The following is a 25,151-nucleotide window of genomic DNA, read 5'->3' as shown; positions in this document are numbered from 1 at the left end:
TGTAAAATGTGAACAGTCATGATATGCAAGGCAATAAAGAAAAAAAAGCTTTGCACACGACACCATGGTTTCGCGCACGTCCGAGGGTCCTAGCTGACCGGAGTTCCGAGAACTCTCCCGGAAACTATGGTGATGTTCGAAAAAACTAGCTCCCGGCACAAGTGCCAAACTTGTCTGTGCCTCTCTGCGTTCGCGTAGAGCAATGTAGCAGCCTGGCAGGCTTATTGTAAAACATGCCACCCCATATAGCTGCTACTATGTAGAGGTGGGGATTAAGGAGTAGTCGACTAATCCCTCGTCGTTTATTAAAGTTACCTCTTGACAACTGCAAAATTTTGAGATTTCGCTCTCCTCGAAAGGTGCAGCTGCAATTGGTTTGATTTTAGCTGCCGCTTCAACTAACAAATACCAAGCTGGCTCAGGTCTCTCCAAATGTAAGGTGGCTTCGAAAATGACCCTGATGCCATGTTTTTTGTTCGGAAGGCATTTGTAGTTTGTAGGAAGACTACAGTGACCTTTCCTGTCTTGTGAGTTTTTTTAGCGCTGAACTGGTCCAATGACACTGTTGTTTACGCTTGGCAGAAAGTAAATCTGCCATTCTCTACTGCACCTTCTCGCTTGGAATGCGTCCAAAACTTATCGCCAGGTTTACAGTCGCCAAAATAATTTTAACCCTGACGACCGTCATAACAATGCAGAAACGATGTTGCACCACCACCAATAGATGCACTATTTAGGGGTTGCTCGCATCAGCTACGTCAGGGCTTCATAGTGCAAAACTTCATTGAACTTATCTAAAAAAATGGGCCCAAGTTCACAAATAAAGTTCATTCAACTGAATTATTCATTAGTTAGAATTTGATTTACATCAATTAATTTGGCATAGAGTGCTTAGAAAAATCACCCGGGATTTTTTGGAGGTTCGTTATTCTGAAAAATTTGCTAGACTGACGATCGTATAGGTGAGGGTTTACTGTATATATATATATATATATATATATATATATATATATATATATATATATATATATATATATATATATATATATATATATATGTGTGTGTGTGTGTGTGTGTGTGTGTGTGTGTGTGTGTGTGTGTGTGTGTGTGTGTGTGTGTGTGTGGTTACAATTTTACGTATCAGTACACTATCTAAAACAACCAGTTACACGAAGAAGAAATAAAAGAGACCAGAACACAACCCTGGAGCGTGGGAATTATCAACCCCATCTGCCATCCACAATTGCAAATCTTGGCAGCCGCTGACATTTCTAAGGAGTATTACATTTTACGATACACAAATCATCACCTCATGCTGACTACTTTATTGTTAGAGTGAATTTGTTTTATCGGATACGATTTGCCACACATTGTGGAAGCACCATTCCGTCCCCCCAGCCCACTAAAAAAGTGACAAAAAGAGCGTCTCCTGAGAAACACACTGGTGCAGTAATTGAGCTACCGAGAAAGTGACAACGGTTCTAGTGGAAGGCACGAGGTCATTTTTGTTACTTATTATGAAGCGCTTTTTGCAAGATAGGAGGTACTCTGGGAACTCTGAAAGATTGCTGGTACTTTGTTAGACTAGCGAAATCTTGTTTGGATGGCTGTGACAGCAATAGCGTTGAACAGCTATCTTCGCGGAAATTCTGGTGTCGGCATAGGCGTTGTTCTTTGTGAGCGAAAAATTGGCGCTGTCCGGGCGAGAAATTTTGAGATAGACGCAAATAAATAAATACAAATCTTCAGTTCAAGAGAAATCGAACACAGGCTTTGTGCGTAGCAAGAAGGTATGCTACCACAATGCCATGCAACTGCTGGTAACTGTTACAGATGAAAAGAAAAAAAAACCCTATACGATTGTCAATCAATGCAAGAAGTCTTCTTAACGCATGTACTACTTCGTGACAGAAATGCATAATAGCACTGGACCTGGAAACACGTGAAATGCGCCGCAAGTGCGCGGTTCAGAGGCCCACAGTGCTGCAGCAGCAACAGCATCCAGAAAGCGTGCTCGTGTAGTCTTATGGCTGCTTAGAAAGTACTTCGCCAATTCACACAAAAAAAATCACCGCCATATCCAGAAAATGACTGATGTTAGAGGAGCTTGCTCGGAGGTGCACGGGGCGTTTCTTGGCGAGACCATTTTGGTAGAAAGGCGTGTTAACAAGCTGGCGCATAACGTACGTCGAAGGCAGCGTTGTCGGGCACGTTCCGAGGCCGGTACTGCACAGTGTTGGCCTTGTGGATTGGCAAGGTAACGACCTGCCTCTTTATGCCATACTGGCCGCTGTCATTAGTCAGATGCCTAACGCTCATCAATGGATGATGTGAAGCTATCAGGAATTCTTCAACGGGGTTGAGAGCAGGTATGTGAGGGGACTTGGGAGGATATCGGTACCCATGCGTAACGCTAAAGTTGTCACGTGCTGCTGCGCCTACAAAGCGACGAAACGAAGTGGACGTAGTCGCGAGGAGGCGAGTGCTCGGGCTATTGAAATCCTATGCCTTGAATGGCGGCACACCATTTCGTGAGCATTGTTGGAATCACCGGGAGAGGTGACCGGAGCGGCGACCTTAAGCGTCGACTGAAGAAGGGTACTCTGGCCATACTGGTGTACACGGCGGAGGCCGTCGTACAAAGCGCGAGCTTAAGAAGCTTGCCGAGCGAGCTCCTAAAAGAAAAAAAAAGAAGCATGATGACGTAGTAGGCACTTGACAACTGTACTTCCAGCAGGAATTCCACGACACAATGAAGCAAAGAATGTTTGGATTAGGTACTCGGCTGCTGACCCACAGGTCGTGGGTTGGAATCGCGGCTGTGGCGACTGCGTTTTCGGTAGAGGCGAAAATTCTGTAGGCCTGTGTGCTCATATTTGGGTGCACGTAAAGAAGCCCTGGTGGTAAAAATTTTCGGAGCCCTCGACTGCATCCTCTTTCTTAATGATAGGGTAACTTTGGGGCGTTAAACCCCACACATCAAATAAACGGAGAATGTCACGTGCACAGACTTTTATTCGCGGAATGGTTTATGTATCCACCGAGACTAGGTCGGCAATTGAGAAAGCGATGCAAACAAGGGTCAATTACGCTATCATGATTTTGTCTTGAAGACCAAGCTCGAGAATCTTTCAAGTTTAAATTCACGCGCAGTCAAAATAAAATGCCTTGTACTATGCCGTGTACACTGCGATGAACTTGTACCCCAAGCTTAAAGAAGAATGGTTGTTACAGGGAAGATCGAATTGGGCTCTTCATTGAAATCTTCGGCAAAAAAAAAGCACAGTCACTCCACATTTGGTTACAAGAATGAGCGGGTTATGTTGTTGCGCAATGAAAAATGAAAAAAAAAAGAATTTGTTTGCAGCGCGTAGTTACACTTTGTGATGAAGCACTAAGTAAGCTAGAGGGCAGATTATTTTTATTGGGCCAAAATTGATCTCATACTTTCCCAATAGAAATGCATTGGCGCGCTGCCCATCAGGTTTTTAGAATCGAACCTTTTTTGCGTCCTTGAAGGTGTCCGATGGTCTGAAGTAGATGGACTGAAAAGGGATGCTGGTAGGATGAACAATTCTATCGAATGTATTTTGAGTCTGTATGGAGTGCTGTAGCATGGTGAATGAATGAGTGAGTGAGTGAGTGAGTGAGTGAGCGAGCGAAACAACCTAATTAGGCTGTAGCATGGTAGTATTTGTGGCGTCTCGCAGCGGAAATTTCTAAAATGACAATCAAGGACGTTGTTAAAAGAAAGCTAATGTTTTTTTGAAGAAGCTCCAGCGTTTGTACAGTTTCTATTGCACGTTTTCTACAGTTAAAGATGTAAAAGGGGGATACAAGTCCATGCCGTATACTCAGAGCCATGCTTTTATTCAAGACGTGATGATATTAACGTTATGAATCAGAACGAAAAATCTCACGTGCGTGCAGCTGCTCATGCCCTCATTTTAATTGCAGCCTAAGGAGCACCACAACTTAAAGCGCACTCTCTTTTTATCTTTCACGAGAATGTTTGCTGGACGTCAGGTTGCCTGCAAATCAAAATATTACGGCAGTGACAGTTGAAACATCACAATTTCATCACTCACGTGCCGCCGACATCGGCATATGTTTAAAAAAAACCAAAATGTGAAGAAACACTTGGCCTTTGTGACGCGTGTGTGTAGCGTATCTTTTCTATCCTTGTTTTTCGCTTCTGTACTGACGCTACCTACTTCTAGGTTGCGCTGTTCGTATATTCAGTTATCACCTTCCAGATGGCTTGCCTGTCGATTTCTCTGCCGCAGCCTCAGTAGTCGCATATTTTGCCGTTGTCTGTGTTTAAGATTTTTTTTCGCTTGAACGGCCATCTCAGCATTCAGTAATATTAGACGCTCGACGTTCACTCCCTTCAAAGCCAAGTTTAAATCAGTCTATGTTCTACTTTTTCATTACGCTACAACGACCTCGACGTAACAAATTATTCTGACCCGTGCATATCACATGGATTTTGGCTCGAACTGTTAATGCATTTCTGTGAGGTGTTATTTAGCAGTGATATTCTTAATTATTTGCACTGTGCCAGACGAATTGCTGTACACCAGAAAGGAACAAATAAAGAGCACATGAAGTAAGGTTGCGTGCGTAGGGGTATTAGAAGGTGGATGTCTTTATGTGCGTTGGAGTTCATTCAGCCAACGCCAACGAAAGAAGACATAGCTAGTGAAAAAAAGAAAGAAAAACTATCGCTAACGGTATGGCATGAGTGACAATACACGCTCGAATATTTTTAACTTGCAATAGCTCATATATACCAAATGTATAAAGTGCGTTTAGATACTCTACGTGCCTCAACTTCTTTTTTTAATGTTGTTTTCAATGCAGTTGCCGGACTAAAAATTTTAATAGACAAGAGCGAAATGCTATAGGACTGCTGTTTCTTGTGTATTGCTCGCGAGACGGCAACTGTAAAAGTCGTCCTCAATAAAAAACACAGAGAGCCGTAGAGATGTGCCTCCAGCAGGACTATTGTGCAAAAAAAAAAAAAGATGAGCCCAGTTTTCCCCCTGTGAAAAATCGCCAGAGAAAAACGTAGACACTACAGGGCCTATTCAGTCAACAGATGGCCTCACGAAGTCACGTTTGTTTCAGCACAGCGTTTTTTTTTTTTTGTTGTTGTACGTAACTGGCGGCTCAATAGCGCACCTGAGGACAACTTCAAGCACGTCATTCGTGCGCTATAATGCAACCACCCGAAGGCATCTGCTGGGTTAGGGTCTGTGGTTCTTCCATGCTTTGTCAGCTAGGCAATGCTAGTCGGTTTTACCCGTATTACAGCGTCACAATAATTATCTGCAGGCAGAAAGTAGGGCCGATGATTCGATAAATAGGTTCTGTGTGGCGCATTGGGGAGAGGAGAAGACCCGTTCAGACCCGCATGTGTTGATATCGTGTCTTCGAGAAGGCTGAAGCGTGGTTACCGTGTGCAATGTCCGAGTTTTTAGACTTTTGTAGACTAATGTATCAGTTGTGGCAAAATATTGCTTTTCACGGCCAGACAAAACTGAGTTCGCTGTAGCAATAAAACCATCGGTCGAAAAAAAACGAAGCCTCTAGTGTCCTGTACTCTTCCCCACACATCTCCCATGCTGAGGGGAGAAACATCCTAATAATGCGTTTCCTCCGCTCACAGACAGCTTACCGAAGCTCGCTGTGAGTGGCAGCCCCGCGCAAATCGTGGGAGCGGTTTGGCGACAGGCGGCCGACAGCCGAGCCCTGTATAGACGTAGCTGTCGGAGTCACTCCTGCCTTTCGGCCCCGGTGTCATCAATATGCATGAAGCAGTCCCTTGCTCGTATTCTGGGCACACCCTCAGTGTATCAAGCGACGGCACTTATTATCATGAAATGGGATGTGAGAGTTTTATGGAGCCAGCGTCTGCACGCTCATTAATATGGTGTCGCGTAGTTTCGCCCGTATCGCCTTTCATGTCTTTGCAACGTTAAAGAATGAACTCGCATTTTGTATTTGCAACGTGGTGATACGAAGTACAGTATTTGTTTTTCCCAGTCCACTGACCGTCTGGGATTGCCTCATCTATGGCCATAACCGGAAAGTGAGCGAAATGTTTTTTACGTATGTGTATTGGAAGACCCAACAAACATGTCTGCGCGCGTGTGTATGTGTGAAAGAGAGAGATAGTTAGAGAAGAAAACTAAAAGTATTTTGACGCGAAAATCTCCGCATTAAGAAAACCTCACTATTAAATACAAAGCATTTCTTAGCGAACTTCGGTGACTTTGAGCGTATCTTTCTATCTAGCCGCTTACGTTTGAGGGCTCTCGTGGTCACCCCCTTAACTTGGCGTGAACAAAAATAAACATGGGAGGGTAAGATGCTATGACGAATATGACGCACTGGTCAAGACATTAATATTGTCCCATTCCCGTCGCATGCGTCGTCAAACACTTCCCACCAGACAGTGGCACATACCTATGGACAGGTATGTGCCACAGGTGATTGACACTTATAACATAGTGTCTACCCAGAAACGACGAGAACACACATGGGCAATATTAACGCGTGAGCGTTAAGCGCACCCGACACCTGTAGCGTCGATCCAACGAAGGCATATGATAAACGTCAGTGTTAAGGAAATCCCGACATAGGCAGCGCTGACCCCCAACGAATAATAAATTTCAGTGTCCCAGCAGAAATCGAACCCAAGCATTCTGAGTGGCAGTCAAGCATTCTGCCATAGAGCTACGCCAGGTCTAGGAACTTCTTTTCCAATAGACCCTAATCTTCGTGAAATGACTTTACTCGTTCACGCTCAACATCCCTCTGCATGCTTCGCATAACGTCGATTCCCAAGTACGTGGGATCTGCCACGATTTTTCTTCTCACTCCTTTTCATTCAAATGTTCAGATATCAATTAAACTTTCTCTTTTTGTTCGTCATTTTTGAGTTAGGTTTTATAATCCTTGATAAATACATAATAATGAAAACATATCCTCGCAGTTCCTATCCAATAGTCATTCGCGAAGAAGAGATGACCTTAGCATCGTGATTTATTTAGCAGTGCCTGTTGAACATAAAATATTGTACTCTTAGCCCGATAGTAATAAAAAAATGTCTTACTTCTAAAAGCCACCATAAGCAATTTTTACAAGCTGGGTTTTGTAAATGATCACTGAAATCATTTTTGGTATCTACATCTACGCAATCTTTTCTTTGCTACATGTTGCTCATTTCTGCCTCAACATCAATCACAGAGAACCAGCGCTTATGTTTCGTACTCTCGTTTAGCTCTAAATAAGAGGTTCATGTGAAGCTTAAAAAAAGGCACGCTAGAGAGCAAGCTTAAAAACCAGAAATGTATATTTTACAGTGGAAGAAGTGTATTTGATCACTTTGGATTAGGTGAAAGATCGGTAATACGTTTCAGCGTTTTTCCGCGTATACCTCTTTTCATCTTTTTGAGTGGTTGATGTTTCAATCCTCTAGCCGCGATCGCGCTTCGAGGCCAAACGCAGCGCGAGTGGCTTTCTCTTCAGGCTCAACTGGTTGGCCCTCACGATAAAATGGAACGAATGCAAAATGAACTCGGCCAGCCCTTGTTGTGGGCTATGCGGAGCGGCAATAATGGTTCTGGGCGATTGAGGCCGATGCAGTGCGTAACCGGCTCAAGCAGAAAATGCAGTGGTCCACATTGCAAAGCGAGGGGGCAACCTAACGTTCGGAGCCATTATTCAAAGGCCCGCGCTTTGGTGCGGCACATTAAAGCCGGGCATGCATCACACGGCATTTGTTTTCGATCAGAAGTAGCTGAAAATTTTGTAGGTGGTGGCATGGCCGGCCGTGCGCGATTTGGAGTCACTTGGATCTGTAATGATCTTCAGAGACGAAGAGCAAGAACAGCTGGAGCAAGGCCCTACTGCCACCCCTCCTGATTTCGGGTAACCCAACGATTTCGCCGCATCGCGGCCGTTCCCACTGGCGGCGCCGTCCATCATGCCGCTGGGGAAAATTGCGCCGCTCGAGACGTCATGGCCAAGGCAACTGGAACAAATCTTCCGGGGCCCTCGACTCTCGAGAATTTCTCGAGACTCTACGTGATTGCGTTTTAGTGGGTATTAATCTTTATTCGCCCCCGCTCTGTGTGCTTGTCTGTCTGGCCAGAACCTTGCACCGAAAAAGAGCACTGTGCTTCGCCGTCTGCTTGGCGATTTATGAACTCTGGGCAATGAGACCAGGAAGCGCGGTGTATACGCTTAACGTGTGGGCTTGATGCGTGGGGAGTGAGTTGTTCCAGTCGCTAAAGTCCGCTCTGCTAGCGCCACCTACAAACTTGCTCCCGTCTTACACCTCCGGAGACCGACGTACCTTATGGCTCATGAGGCCTCCCGGAACGCACCTTCCGGATCTCCGGAGACGCTCCGACGTGAAACCGGAAAGCGGTCTGAAACTAAGTCTCCTATCAGTTCTTGGCTATACCGGGGAATGTACTTTCAACTCTTTGAGCTGCACCGTATGTGTGTGTCTGTAACGTTTTGCGCTACTTCTGCGACCACACGTATTATTGTTTTTCACCTTCCCGAGACACTCCTGCGTCGTCCTCTTACCCTCGGTTTTGCTAGGCAATGTTTGTGCATGCTTGTATAGATACGTGCGCGCGTTTTCACAACGCTTCAGAGATAATCGACTGGCACGTTCATTTCCGTGAGGCGTCTTAAAAATTTTGTCGGCCGATTGATTTTGCGCAACGAAGTGCGCTGTGATAGGCAGAACTCATTCAAGACCGTTGATTTAGTGCTTGTCACTTGTGGGGCAGAAACTAAACGTTCGTGTTTGTACCAAGGAGTGGAGCTGTCTCAGACTATGTAGGATCGTGTAGTGCGAGTGGTTGCGTGCTACTAGAGCAGATGCAATTTTGAGAAGAAGTGAAAAGCTAACAAACTAGCGAACAAATAAATGCGGATCATTTGCTAGAATCTAGCTATATAGACATCTTCGATTATGTACGCACTAAATACCTGAAAATCATTATGTGTATATATATGTGGCCGCGGCTCTCACGTTTAGGGCAAGGGCGAGCGAAAGAGTGAAAAGCATCCTTATTTAAGAGTATCCTTATTAAGCATCCTTATTTAGGAGGTAGAGGGTTGGGGGGAAAAGCTTATACGAGCTCGCGACCTGCCTTAGCTGATCTGCGAGGTTGGAGCTGGGAACGCGCCACCACAGTTGTGTAGTTGCCACGGTGCTCGACCACTGACCTGCAGGTGGCGAGATCGAATCCCGGCCCCGGCGGGAACATTTTCGATGGAGGCGAAAATTATCGAGACCCGTACTTGGACTCGGAGGCACGCTAAATAAAACCACAGATTGTCTAACTTTCCCGATCCCCCACTTCGGCACATCTAATAATCATATCGTGGTTTTGTGATGCTAAACTCTACAAATAATATTATTGTTGTTGTTATGAGGTTCGAGTTGGTAAACATTTTTAATAAAGCTCATTGGCGTGGTATGTGTCGGGGCGTTTCAATGGAGATTAATTGCATTTGAAAAAAAGATACACACATATTTAGTAGGACTCCAAGAATAAATTTTCCTCTTTCTGCGGCATCACACAGGTTGTATTTATAATTGAAGTGTATACACTCATGACATTTTCATTAATGAGTTCTAATAAATCGGTTTGTTATTCGATAAATTTAGGTTTCTTCGTATATTCCTTGCTTTTTTTGCTATATACTCAGTCTTGCAGACAGGTCTATACTTAATGAAATGTTCATCTAACGTTTTTTTTATAAGCTCTCATAAAAATTGGTAAATGCGGCTGCTTTTTTGTTAAAACATAAATTATGTGTACATTGCTGCTTTTTTTGCGCTTTATAGTTTGGGACGGGTTACGGCACCTTGTCAGGCAATAATTTGCCTTTTTGCCAACCCTGCCCCTTACTTGTGTCTATCTGTACTTTGTGCACTGTACTTTGTACTTTGTACTTTGAATAAAGTTTGAAACATTAAGATTGTCTGCAACATTCTTTTGTTTAGATGAGACCCGGGTTCACTGCAAAAGTAGCATTGCACAGAGCATTGCGAGGGGGGGGGGGGTTGTCTGGTTGTTTCTGGTTGTGTGTGCGAATGCGTTGACCGGCAGAGCTTGAAGTAATCTCTCCTGCTCTCTAAAGATTTGTGTGCGAGAGGGTATGTTCTGCGGTTAAAGTGGCAATGCGTGATCCCATGATACGTGACCTGAGGGTGCATGCGCTTGGACTCGGTTTCTCTTGCATCGAAATGGTGTCACTAGTACCGTTAATAGAGAGGCAATCGTCGGTAGGATTCTAAGGGCGGACGTATCGGCCCCTCTAAACGCCCCCCGAAAGCACGGAAAATTTAGAATTGGTTTTTTTTTGTGTGTTTCAGCGAACGCTGGATGTGGTCCAAAGAACAAGACAGAGCCGAGCATTGATAACAAAACAAAAACTTATTCTCAGATAAGGCAAAACAAACAACAAACAAACCAGCACATTTTGAAGTTATCAAATACTATACGACACCAGTCACAGGATACTCGAATATACTCAAAGCCCCGCCGCTGTGATCTAGTGGCTAAGGTACTCGGCTGCTGACCCGCAGGTCGTGGGATTGAGTCCCGGCTGCAGCGGCTGCATTTTCGATGGAGGCGACAATGCTATAGGCCCGTGTGCTCGGATTTGGGTGCACGTTAGAGAACCCCAGGTGGTCGAAATTTCCGGAGCTCTCCACTACAGCGTCTCTCATAATCATATGGTGGTATAGTACGTTAAACCCCACATGTCAATCAATCTGTTGTCGCCCGCTGCGCCGGTGTTCTTTTTTTTTTTTTGAGGAAACTCTTGCGCAATCAACTGACCTCATTTCAATAACAAAACTTTTTTTGCCGGTAACACGTCGGCCACTCACACGCTGCTACTGCATAACACGTCTTCGCCCCCTGGCGTTAAACACACACTCATCTTCTTTTAAGACGAGCCTCCACCCGCAGGTGGAACGCACACTTGATCCCAAGATCGGCACCCGCAACTGCTTGCTTATATACACTAGCCGCTGGGTTCTAAAATTACCAGGCTTTTTAGTGGTGCACTGCACAGCCAAGGCTGTAGAAGAGTGAGACCTCTCTCGTAACGTGACACAACTCTTCAGCCTCATGCTCCTTTCCTTCGAGATGTTTCTAGAATTCGCTCGGTATTCCGTCCGTGACTTGGTCGCCTCGGCCACGACTGTTTCGGGGGAGAGGAGGTGCGCGAGCGGTGTCTTTTTTTGCTTGTTTTTTTGTTGCACCGGTTGTTGTCGCGTGTGCTGTTTCACGTAGCCGTTCAAAATCGGAGGCGAGTGCTTTTCTGAGCACTCGTTTGTGACAATCGATAGGTCAATTATCGAGACATGAGGTCTGCGATTTCGTTGCCATGAATGCCGTAATGAGATGACGACCATATTACCATGACTTCTCTTGTTGGCCGCTTTCGGTGGTTGATTCTGGGAGTGCTGGGGAGTATTTTGCCGCGAGCGAAGCTGTGACACGCCTGTTGGAAGTCTGCAATGATATATCCCACCTTGGTTTTAGGAAAGGCGAGGGCTATGGCCGCCTCTCCTACTTTAAGTAAATTGGTGCCTGGATTTATATGCTTCTTTCATGTCCATTATTCACAATTACAATAGCTGTAGAGGCTGATCTGTCGGAATAAAATGCTCCAATCGTGTCGGTTGGGGAACGTTCACCCCTATATCGCTTGTGAAATTTGCAGCTCCAGGCATTTCTTCGTTGCGAATCACTGTAAGATACAAAGTTTTTTTTTTTTTGCTCAGTTCTTTTCCCAAGTAAGATAGTCGCTGTATCAAATCAAAGGCGAAGCACTGATAGGTTGAGCAATTTATTGCAAATGTACACGAACAAGTTGAAATCTATTTTCGTACAAATCGCAGCGAACGTTGACCTGTCACGTAATAAACTGTCGCGTGTAGTACAACGCGCGCATAGCAAGCATAAGCGGAACTGAATGAAAGATCGGAAACCCTCACTGTCACAACATTCGCGAGATCGATAGGGCAGGCAGCGACAAACAAACGCATTGCCTTGTCACTCGCATGAACATGCCTCTATAAATTGAGATCACACAATCTCTAGAACTAGACGCACAAAAATACAGCGCCAACGATGCACTCAAAATGCAGCATCCGAGCGCTGCATGACCAGCGCAAATTTGCGAGCATCGCATTTCTGCCTGCATCGAGTGATGCGCGCTCCATTTGCATACATTCTACCAATGATGAACCGCCCTTGCCGCTAGTATTACTGTGTACGGCTCCTGCAAGAGAGCCGTCATACATACATTAAACCTACATGATAAGCACCCAGTGGTCCGTGTGCAGCGCCTGCAGCAAGCAAATAAGTGGGCATCCATTTCCGCGACTCGCTTGCGTGTGCCTACTACAGTACAGGAACGGCCAAAGGTATATACCGAAACGACACAGGGACACGTTGTCCGATTGGTCATCTCCTGTGTACTGCAGCTCGTGCATCTTTGATAAATCACTCCCAGTGAGCATCGCCTGCCACGTGCTCACATTGTCCCCACTTGCGATATACTACCTTCCCAGAGAAGTAGTATGTGAAAGCGCTGTTATATTAACAAGTGGTAGCTCACAAAAACGCGCATATTCATCCTCATAACTTAACCATAATGAATGTGCACCTTTTAGTGCGTTACATGTGTTTGTAGAGTGAAAAGTTCAAGACGCGTGCACACCCACGCGCGCATACGCATGTATTTTCAGTTCGCCACCTCCAAATCATGCGAAGTGTGTTTTAGGAGCCACATTTATACATCCCCAACTGCTGGTGACGAAGCTTCAAGTACGTGAGCTATGTATCCCCCGAAAAAGAGTGGCGCGCGTAAACCTGGGCGCATCTAAATTTGTTTCGTGGGTGAAATCACTCCATCACTTGGCTGCTCGAAGCTTAAGCGTGGTAATCAACAACGCGTGAGCCAACAACCTGTTTAGTTAGGAATAACGCAACTTAGAAAGGGCCAATTTATTCGAGACATACGCTTCTTTTGGGAAAAGAAATACGTAGACATGGTAATATGTTATGCCACGCATTAGTGCTGGTTTGACAGTTTTTATTGACAAGTATTACACAGAGTCAAAATTTAGCAAGACGTTATTGCGTAGAACTAAACTACGACGCTGCCCACACATATAGGTAAATCAGCATCGTTCCTTTGTTGTTGCCCCGCCGTGGTGGTCTAGTGGCTAAGGTACTCGGCTGCTGACCCAAAGGTCGCTGGATCGAATCCCGGCTGTGGCGGCTGCCTTTCCGATGGAGGCGGAAATGTTGTAGGCCCGTGTGCTCAGATTACGGTGCACGTTAAAGAACCCCAGGTGGTCGAAATTTCCGGAGCTCTCCACTACGGCGTCTCTCATAATCATATAGTGGTTTTGTAACGTTAAACCCCATATATCAATCAATCAAAAATATACACAAAGGAAGGAAGGAAGGAAGGAAGGAAGTATGTTTATTTACAGAAAGGCAGAGAGGTCGGCCTTATACACTAAGAGATTGCTAAGAAAAAAGCCGGAAGGCAAGTACATGTGCTGCGGAATCAAACGAGCAACCTCTTGACTTTGCGCGCGTGGCGCTAACCGCTACGCCATAAAGCGTATATTCTCTGAAGGGTGACGGCAAGCCATTTATATACACCATAGATCGTTTGACAGTTTTCAGAGCTTCAAAACTTTAGCACTTTGTCGTTATCAGTGTCGAGATGGCGCGACGGGCTCACGGGTGGCACGCTATAAAGGGCGTCGCCTCCAGGAAGCGCCTCCTGCGCGGAGCATGATCTCTTCTGCGCGCGCTTATCAGACCCGTAATTTGAGAGAGGTTGATTGTCACTTTACACGCTGACACGGCAACATTTAGGACAGGGGCACAGTGCTGACAACTGTGACAGTTGTTAGCGCTTGTCCCGTGTATACTTGTGCACTCGTTTCATACGTCTTTCTTTCTGTTTGAACAGCATACTTTAAGTGTTGAACTGTCAGTCTTCATAGTCCGCGCTCGTCCTTTGTATGCTAATTTCTTGTGTGGTATCTACTGAGCCGTGCGCTGCAGGTTTCGAGCTGCTTCCCGTTCTTAACGTCAATTTACAATTTGTTGTTCTTGCTGAAACAATCTACAAGAAACGCTCAACTACCTCTGTAAAGACACGCTCCACTTTCGTGTTATACGATTCCTATATAGGAATTCGATCAACCACTTTTTTTTTGTAATTCAGTCAACTGCGTAATGATTTGTCCACCACGTGACCAATATCCTTAAAAAATGAAGAAAAGCAATGCAGAACAAATGGATGAAGGCCCATATATAATCTTTTTTTTCAAAGTTTGATGCTGCAGTTGAGTTTGATAAAACAGCCATTTTTAATGTTCCACATATTTGTGGCAAAGGAAGATGGCAATGCGAAAGAGTGTGTATGAACGCATAGCTTACTGAGTGCCGATTTTTTTAGTTTACCATCACTGATGCAAGAACGGCGTTTTAATTATCAATACTTAGAGTTTTATAATATGCCTACCATATACTCTAGCGCATGAGCCAACTCAGAATCAGTCTGGTTCTTCTGCGTGAAATACTTCGCGAGACGTGGATAAAACGGCAGTTCACGAAGAATTTTTTCACTGCCCAAACACCTTCGCTAATGGTACTTCCATGATCACGTTCTACTCGGGCCTGTTCTTGCAAAAGCGTTTAGTGGAAGAACATTGTGGTGAAATAATTTAATTACGGGGAAAATGAGGCAGGGCAAAGGCGGCTAGTTCTGTTCTTGTGAAGGAATATGTTCATTATGTAACGTACATATATCGATTTTGCATTTCAATTCAGAGGAATAGGTTTCTTGCATGGAACGACCAATATACCAGTTTTCATGCATTAATGATCAGCACCAACGCCACGCCTTCTAGCACACATAGTATTACGCAGCTGATACTGACCATTTAAAGGGTTCAGTATATGATGTTGATTAGGTATGGACACTGTTGTCTCGCCACAGATTTTATGCGCCATCATGGTGGGGCAATTCACCCATAGCTGGAAAAGTTTTCATGAGTTTTCCATTTTCCCCTGCATAGGGTATGTTCAACCGGACTAATGTCTGATGAACCTCCCTGCCTTCTACCATTTCTTTTCTTCCTTCTTTTCTTGGGCGAACAGTTTTTCGACTGACATTAGGCAATCGCAGCGTCAAAAAGACCCTGCAACACTTTTTCAGCATGGTCAGAAAACGCTGTAGATTGGTAGTCAAGGTTCCAGACAACGCTCGCGCCCAACGTTACAGCGCACCACGTGGCCTGAAATTTACAAATGATTCTCAGGCCGCGAGAAACATTTCCATATTCTCTCGACAAATGATGCCATAACCCCAAAGGGCCACACCATAAAACCGAAGTTCAAAGTCATTGGCTGATTTGAGCATCGTGAGTTGCATAGTTAGAATGGCTGCTGCGGGATGGCGCCAGGCGCTCAATCGCGATCACTTTGAAAGTAAGCCGCTCATTCAAAGAAAAAAAAAGAAAAGAAGGTGCTCACGCTAACTAAAGAGCGCATCTTGCTGCCTCCCTGTCATCTTGAGTAGCCTTTAAGAAGCTCGTTAGTACAAAATTAGAGAAGAAAAAAAAAACTCGAGAAATGTGTTACAAATCCCTTTAACTCTTTTCGTACTTGACATATACTAAAATGTGTTGCCGTGTTTGATTCGTGTAGCCATAAGGTCTTTTAATGAAAATATTTAGAAATTACACGAAAAAAAAGTGTTTGCAGGGTACTTTCATCTGTGTCACTGTGGTTCAAGTGATTGCGCTCCACAGAGCCAGGTGGTAACACACGCCGCATTTACGTACGTGCGTCACTTACCAGCTCTTTCTCGCTGACACTTCTGCGAAGAGGGACACTAAAACAAGTCAACGGACGCGTATAGGAAGCGAAAGTCGGAGCCGGTCGCCGAGATGCAATCGTCACCGAGGCTCAGCTGTCGTGATATACCGCCGCTGGCAGGAGGAGAAGCAGCCGTCTCCTTACTGCCGAGAAGGGTTGATGAGGGAGTGCACGAAGCGGAAGCCGCAAAGGTGCGCGCTCTGTCCGGCTAGTTGAAGGGCCGCCGATGCTGCATCCGCCCTCCGCTTCCTATCTCCACTCCCGCTTGCCCGAGCCATCCATCTCGGGCCAGAGGAGATGACATATCTATCGCCGCTGCTTTCGGAAGCCCTTCGGGCTTTTCTCTTGTCCCCCCGCCGCAATATAAGCGCGCGCATCTCTCAATTCAGGACGCCGAGCTGCCTCTTGCCTATGTGTGCGTGTGGCGCTGCGACGACCAGTAGGGTACACAGACACGCTAGCGCGAGGAGCACGTTTACGCAGACGGGGCGAAGGTAAGAAGGTAGATAAGTAAAGGAAAAAAAGAAATCGCGAAGCGTGCGCAATGTCGTAGCGGCGCTCTTCTGCGAAGCTGAGCGCGTGTATTCTCGATAGAAAAAAAAAAAGTGAATGGGGAAGCAGTGGGTCTCCGTGGGCCGGATTATTGGACGGAAAGAGAGCTCGACGAATTGTAGGAGTAGTACACCTATGACTGCGGTATATCTGGGTTAGGGGATTGCTTTTATTATACGCCTACGCGGCTCCATCTCTGGAGGCCAAACGACAGCGGTAATACATACGCTTTGCCGGCGCGACGTGTGTTTGTACATATTTATCTACGCACGCACGCACACACACACATACACCTACCTCGCTTGTAGAACTGGAGTGGCGCGCGACCACATAAAAGTTGGCTGGGTCACGCGGGTCACTCTCAACGCGAGTTGGTCGCGCCGAGCTGGAATGAGGCGTATTCTGTGCACGCTCGCGCACTACGACCGCTTCCCCTGACTAACCAACTAGCCCAAATCGCCATTCTTTCCCTGAACCGCTCTTTTTACCAAAATACTCCGTATTTTTGGAGAATCCAGTGAAGCATCGCATTCCACTTTTTAGGGCTTGCTTACGTCGTTTCTGTAGCGCGAACGACGAGTTTCACTTGCAAGTGAGAGAATGACCCGGAAGCCGGCGCTAAGCCCGCGTGGACGGGGCCGACACGTACGGAGAGAAGCATGTGGTCTGACTGTTTTTTTTTTCTCGCGAACCAACAAACCTCAATGTCCAATGCATAGTTTTGTTAGTGTAGTCCATTCAACTAAACCTCCTCTGACAAGGTATAAAAGTATGTTTTTCTTATACCAAGCGCTTCCGGCATGGTTTCTTTTTCTCCTGACTCTCTCACCATGACCGCGAAAATGAAATTAAAACCCGTATTCATTAAGGCAGGATGTAGTGAACTAGCCTGTATTATAAGTTAAAACTTCATGATACACGCTGGCTAATGTGTAGATTGTGAATGCTATTACCGAAGCCACTGTCAGAGAAACCCTACACATGCAACACTTGTAAAACTGGCCTTGTAACCACCCTAACCAGAATGTTGAATAAGCAGCATTTAGACTTTTCATTTAGACTACCCATTTAATGAATCTCAAACCATCCATCTATTTAAACTGTTTAGACTATCCTCGTTCTAACGCACCCTTGTTTCTGCAGGTGTGTTTTTCATAGATAACGTACACACCTTCGCTTCTTTAGAGGCAAAGGTTAAATATACTAAGACTCATGTGCAAGCCTTCTAAGCGCACACAGTGCACGTTTTTCTGTACACACAGCTACTCCTTTAGCTACTCATGTAAGTTCTTGTTTCCTATTGCAAGTTGGTCATACAAGCATGTTGTTTTTATTTTTAATAATAATAATAATAATAATAATAATAATAATAATAATAATAAATAAAACCAGACTTTTATGAAACATGTTCAAATATGCACACGATATTACCGCAGAACCACTGCCTGCAAGAAACTTAGCTCAAGGAAGTATGTTTACTTAGGAACGCATGCAATAATGCTGACTTTTTTTTTGCAAGCGAGTGCGAGTAAATAGACGTGCTGAGTACTTGCGCGCACACGTGGTATCTGGTCGCCCACTAGGACATGGGAAGAATGACGGTTAAAAAGCGAGCGTACGTCCTCGCTGACAACCGTTTTCTCGGTGCAACATACTTGAGCTGACAATGAAAGAATTTTTCTAAAGCATCACCGATACACCTGGAACAATGCTCCAAAAAGGCAATGGAATTCGAGCGCTAGTCACTGTCACAAATTTGACTGAGCATCCACTTCTCTCATGCGCGTTCCAACAATTTCTGTAAAGAATGAAAGAAAAAAAATACCGGCTAAACACTGACGGGTGACTCCAAAATAAGCAAATGGAATCTGCGAATAGAGAAGCGAGATACAGGAGGAGATCCCTAGAGCGGCTGTCAGAAATTTCAGGAATCGTCGCCCGGTATGCCCTCACGTTCTTGAGCAAGCCGTCTTTTCGGGGCTTCACTATCGACACGAATGCACCACTCAGACACATCAGTGGCACGCTTTTTCTGAAATAAAAGCAAGAATATGCACGGAAATTGAGGATTGAAACTTGCCCGTGCACGCAGACACAAGAAGTGCACTTGCATTAAGGAGTAAGAGGCACCACCAATGCGTGCTGCCTTATATTCAAAGTTCCAAGTTTTCTAGTGCCGTCATTTGCTCGTACGTTAAATTCCACCGAGAAATTATTGCGACACTAATGTCTACTGTGTCACCTCCTTCATAAATAAACCTTGAAATGTTATGTAGCTTAGAATAGATTTCTGTGATCCTACTGCCAATAAATGGGGTCATTGTGTGCCACGATGATTGGAAAACATGGTTTGCTGTGAGTTATCGAGACGAGACTGGGTCTTGTTGTTTGATGACATTAGGCTGTATATATTATAATCCAATCACGTATGTTTCATTCAGGATACCTAACATAGCCCTTAGCTGCTATTCGGCTGCTTTAAGCAGTATTACCATCAGTCATTCAGCCTATACCTTCAGTTGTGTAATTTCTGTTTACCGTGAGCGCTCCCGTCGCACTTTTTTGTCTCTTTTTTTCAACATAAAATGAAATATGGCTACAGCTTTGATGGGGTGATCAAAAACAGGAAATGCAGAGAATGAGACGTTGGACTAGAGCCGGTTTTGTGGATTTCGGGGTTTTGTCTTTTGCTTGCTACTCTAAAATATTTCGAAGTTGCAGTGTCCCAACTTGCCCGCCTTTTAGCAGTATATATGCATTTTCCCACACGTCCTCAATCCCTAAATAGTGTGTGTGAAAGGGAGGGGGGTAAACAGACGTTGTACATCGATTGATATGTGGGATTTAACGTCCCAAAACCACCATATGTATATGAGAGACCCCGCATTGAAGGGCTCCGGAAATTTCGACCACCTGGGGTTCTTTACGTGCACCCAAATCTGATCACACGAGCCTACAGCACTTCCGCCTCCATCGGAAATGCAGCTGCCGCATCCAGGATTTGATCTCGCGACCTGCGGGTCAGCAGCCGAGCACCTTAGCTACTAGACCACCGCGGCGGGGCAGACGTTGTACATACACTATAGTGTTTCACAAATGCCTCCTTTATTTGTAATAGAACAAATCGCTACGGAAAGTTTTGTTTAGCAGTGCCGGCAGTAAGTCTATACGATACGTATTTGTACATATCCATCTGAATCTTTGCGTGTATTACCCATAAACACACTTTAAACAAGTACCCACGTGTGGTTCTCAGTTTTCTGTATTCATAAAAAGGATTTTATTTTTCGTAAAAAGTAAAGTACGTAGTCATACAGTATTCGTCCTAGAGCAGTAGTCACAAACGCCGCTATAATCCTAAACAACCTTATTGACACACAAAAATTAGCGTCGTTCAACGCCGTTGAACCTGATTTGTCTAGGGATAGTTTGCTTTTGGTTGCTTTGAGCATGAACCACGCCATTGGCATGTAGAGACTAAGCTTCCCTGCATGTCTTGGTTCTGGCGAAGACGAGATTTTGTGCTCTCGATTGGCTGGACTTGGCCGACAAACCTTTGACGTGCAGCTGTATAGTATGTCCCACGTGCACCTGCACGTTGTTTCCACTTGCAGACACGCCTCCATGCGCCCTTTTCTTGAGCGTGACTAGTGTTTCGCTGGAGGCATTTGATCAATGTTGCGACAAATGCACGGGGGACAAAACGCGGGATAAATGTGCTTCCACACTCGAGAAACATTGACGTGAACACATTAGGTAGAACATTGCGCCGTCCCGCAGGCAACGTGTAATGAATTCCCTTCGCCGCTGACGCGCCTACGAGACGCTGTCGTGACCGTGACAGCTTGAAGATCAGACTTATGGAACCAGGCGTATTTTGGGTTTGTACTCGGAGAAGTACAGCGCTGTCGCTTTAAATTTCAGCATAGTTACCGCTCAATCTCATGCACCACGCTCCCTTCTACCCGCTCCTCCAAACAACATTATTTCTCGGAAAACCTCCAACCCCTGTAATGATCGAATGACCGCAGTAAAGCAGTTTATTGAATCACTAATCAAGCTCCGCAAAAATAAAAAAAGTCACAGCTTTGCCTCACAGGCAAACCAATGAACACGATAGCAACAAAGTGAAAGGCCACACGAAGAATGGCACGCAGATTGAAACGTTCCCCATGTTAGGTCGTGAATAAGCGTCTCATTTGTTACTTCGCAGTGCCTTAAAGGCGCGCCCTTTTCGCGAACGAAGATTGTGCAACACGTGCAGTGACCTTTTGCGCCTAGTAACTACAACTGAATCGTTCCTGAAAGCCCAAGGCGTACGATTGTCCCCGCCACAAGGTAAGCGAGCACATGCGTGATCGTCCCCCCTGCCCCCTCTTTGCAGGGCAAAGTACTATAGTAGGAGATGAGAGCGCATGCTGCCACGTGGTGACACTTCGGCGACACGCGCTCATTACGTCATCACGCTACTAATGCTGAAAACACGCAAGATCCTCCCGAGATGCTCATCGCCAGTGGTAAGTGGTAGATATAAATAGCTTGCCTTTTGAATGTTCAAGGAAGTGCTCCATCGTGGCTAATGCCTCACACTAATAATTCAGAGGTAAGACGTTCGATTCCACGCGCCGTAGTTTTTTTCTGGGCTGTTTTTTTGCTCTTGCGTTTTCATAGATATAAATACGTATACATATACGGTGAATGACGGTGATGCCCACATCAACGACGCCGGCAAAATTTAGCCGAGAGTGTGCATTTAATTGCTATCACAATAAAGACTTTCGAATTCGTTACGTACGAGCAGAGTTACAGGAAGTTATCACACGCTTTAAGCGCTTCCTCTCTCCTGTCGGCTAACCGAGCGCGCAGGAAGCTACACAGAGAGGGATGGCTAGGAGAACTGAAGTTACATCGACAAACTAGCTTGAGCACGCGTGATGGAACGCGACTGCTCACTTCCATTGAGATTCGTGTACGCGCAATTGGGGCGACTTGTAATGTTCGCAGATTAAGAGGCTCGGCGACAGCGCTTGGCAAGAAGCGCATCCGATCAAACACCACCCTGGATTTGTGTCATCTCTTTGTCAATGGCATGCTGTCTGTCGTTGGATGTCAAACAGCAGGCACCGGCAACTCCGAAAAAAAGCGAGTGCAGTCCTGTGTACAAAAAGTGGGTGCATGGAAAGATGGCAACTTCACGCTCCGCCTTCAAACTTCACTTGCCGTGCACGACTAGATGATTACCTCAGCCATTCGCAGCAGTGTCTCTTTCCGCCAGACGTGTTTTTTTTTTTTCACCAACTTGAGCGGTGGTTCGCAACCAATTTAAAGGAGGAAGAGAAGCAAGTGGGCTTTCTTCTTGGACTGGAAGCTTTACAGGCAGAGCACGCTTTACAGGGCAGATTTCAGCGTTTTTATGGTAGAGCTTTTGTGGTCGAGGTCTGCATGTGTAGTAAATAGAAAATTATCATCATCACGAACTGGCACGCACTCTTTGTCCTCTTCTGCTTCACTCCCAAAACTCCTGCGCAGATTTGTCCGTCGTGGGATGCAGTAACTCTGATGAGCAAGAGAACGAGTACAAAGAGAGAGGAAAAATACCGAGGTGACATTCAAACCACCTCCCCACGATTCGAACGCAACCGTCATAACCACTCGGCTACACAGACACGCGAGCAGAGCAAACCATATATAGTAATTATAGCAAGCGAGTGTGAAAGCAGAGTGAGGGGTGAAAGCAGGAAAGTGAGGTGGGAACATTAAGTACTTAGAAAAAAAATAGATAGAAAAAAGGAAAAAAGATAAAAATTGTAAAGACAAAGAATGAACTATAGCTGAAGAAAGAGAGATAAAACAATTCGGCATATATGACGCAGCTGGAAAGAAGCCGATGTTATGCAAAGTACGCTTACGGAAGGCGACTGCGTGGTAATTTTTCTATTGAGTGAATCTTTCTGAAGTTGCATTAAAGATATGTGGAATTGCACTCACTGACACATATTGAACAGCCACATATGTTTTATATGAGCAGTTGTTTACAGTTACGTAACAATTCAAACAGAAACATGGATATCAGCAACATCAAACGCGGTAAGCTGATATGAAGTGCTGGCGCTTGCGGGGATTGTAGCCCTAAACAATGCAACATAAACCAACTTTAGCGGACGGTACCAAACTCCAATTCACGGTAACTCGACGTGACAGATGTGTCATAGAAAGACATACGTAATGCTTATAAAAATTGATAGTCAGCACTGCAATCACCATTGACGTCTCAAGAGCATTAGGGTCTTTTTGAAAGAATAGTTCTGAGACTTGGCTTGCCTCTGTGGTAGAATACCTTATTGCGACGCAGAATTCTGGGGTTCAATTTCTTCGGAAACCCTGACATTTACTCTTTGCGTTCGTCTGTTCAACTCTACCAAGGTCAGCTTTTCTTAACGCTCACGCGCTAAAATTACCCATGTCTGTTCTCGCCATTCCTTGGCAGATATAAATTGTCAGTCACCTGTGTTACATACGGGCATACCTGTGGCACATACCCTCCCACGGGTATGTGCCACACGTTTGGCGGAAATGTTTTGACGACATACGTTACGGCATTGTGAAATTGTACATGTCATGACTAGGGAGTCATTTTCGTGAAACCATCTGAGATAGATAGATAGATAGATAGATAGATAGATAGATAGATAGATAGATAGATAGATAGATAGATAGATAGATAGATAGATAGATAGATAGATAGATAGATAGATAGACAGATAGATAGATAGATAGATAGATAGATAGATAGATAGATAGATAGATAGATAGATAGACAGATAGATAGATAGATAGATAGATAGATAGATAGATAGATAGATAGATAGATAGATAGATAGATAGATAGATAGATAGATAGATAGATAGATAGATAGATAGATAGATAGATAGATAGATAGATAGATAGATAGATAGATAGATAGATAGATGCTCAATTTGCCAGCAGTACGCAAAGAAATGGTTTGTTTTTAAAAGAAACACACAAAAAGACAAAACAATTGCCCCCACCTGCACGAAGGGAATTGCGAGGAAATTCCAATGCTTTTTTTTTTGCGCCGAGAGTACACGGCGTAATAATTTTAATGGCATAAATTCATGACGACACGTGGATTTGTATCATAACCATCTATTTACACATTCATCAGCCAGCGAACGCCGAGAGAAGGAGCGGCGAAACACTACGATTGCCCTCTTTTACACTATCTCCACACACGCTGGAGTTTCGTGGAGCTCCCGCGATGAAAGTGCTCTCACAGAAACTCACACGCCAGAGCGCGCTCCTTCTCAACACTCAATCTCCGCTACTCCGACCGCACTACCTGCTACGGTTGCTAGGGGCGAGGATAAGCACGTGAGCCCACAGCTGTTGCTGTGGGAGATGGAGTGAGAGCAGAGAGATAACACCTTCTGGTGCATGGACACCGACAGACGTCTGACATGCCCCGACTAAAAAATGCATTCGCATTTGAAAACGACAACAGAAATAGACATGTACAACCATGCAAAGCAATGGGTCATAAATGTAGAGGGGATGTGTAAAAGCCTAGCCTAGCGGGGGCCAGCTAGGTGGCCCTAGCACTGCTGTTACTCATTTTTGCGTGAATTAGTGCAAGCTGGGCTAACAGACATCGATAATGCAGTAAAGATATTTTGATTCACGAAAGTGATGCGCAAGCAGAGAATTATTTCACTGGAAAATTTATGATTTGGACTTTCCGCCGCACATTATGTTTGAGTGGCAACAGCGCAGCATTGTTCTTCTATCTAGCAATTTTCAACACCAAAAAGAGCCACATATTGAAGTATAAGGTGTGATTTGTCTATTTTGTAATGATGTTAAAGGGTTCCTAAACCACTTTATCAAATTATCATCGTATGGTCTCAGTATAGAAGTTTATTTACTTGCAAATTAATTGCTTCAAAAACTTGTATAACATGCTAAGGACGAGCGAAGTAAGAAGTATTTTCACATTATTTGAAAGACTCTGTCTCTTCTCTCGACCCTTGGATTGATCTGAAAGCTACGTAAATCAGGATGAAAAGAAAGGAAGGAAGCTACTTCACTCGTCATGACCTTGAGGGCGGTTCATGAAACACAAAAGTGTTATTTCGATGTGTGCTAGTGTTGCTACTATGTAATCATAGCACGCTGTATAGCGCGACTCCCAGCACATGGCTTCACCCCATTGGCGAAAGCTCGCCCTTGGTTTATGTGAGCTATTTATTACTGGTGTGGCCGGGTGTAGCAAGAGAGATGAGGGCAGATTTTGGAGGGTCAACCTTCGCTCCCTTCCCCCAATTCCACAGTTTGCAGTTTTGCATAGTTACACATTCACTCATACATACAAACGCACGCACGAGCACACAGAGTACAGCTGAACACCCCCCCCCCCCCCCCCCTCAGAAAAAAAAAACGTCTGGCTGTGCTCTGCGCTGACTTCGGCTTTTCAACAAGCGCGATTAAGAAGCTGTTGGGGACTATGGCTAATCAGTTTTTATTTCGGCCATTCAGTGACCACTTCAACATTTGTATACCCTCGTTTATGGATGCTTGCTGCACGGGTTATACAAGCATCTGGTCTTCTGTTGCTTGCT

The 25,151-nt window shown here is 44.9% G+C and overlaps 1 protein-coding gene across 1 annotated transcript in view; it reads right to left on the bottom strand.

Annotated features, from left to right (window-relative positions):
- LOC142775671 (synaptogenesis protein syg-2-like) overlaps nucleotides 1-25,151 on the bottom strand; it is a 459,706-nt gene that overhangs the window by 118,093 nt on the left and 316,462 nt on the right. The window lies entirely within an intron of this gene.

The sequence above is a fragment of the Rhipicephalus microplus genome, chromosome X (genome assembly GCF_043290135.1).
Source record: "Rhipicephalus microplus isolate Deutch F79 chromosome X, USDA_Rmic, whole genome shotgun sequence".
Taxonomy (NCBI): domain Eukaryota; kingdom Metazoa; phylum Arthropoda; class Arachnida; order Ixodida; family Ixodidae; genus Rhipicephalus; species Rhipicephalus microplus.
This window is presented reverse-complemented; position numbering and strand designations above follow the sequence as displayed.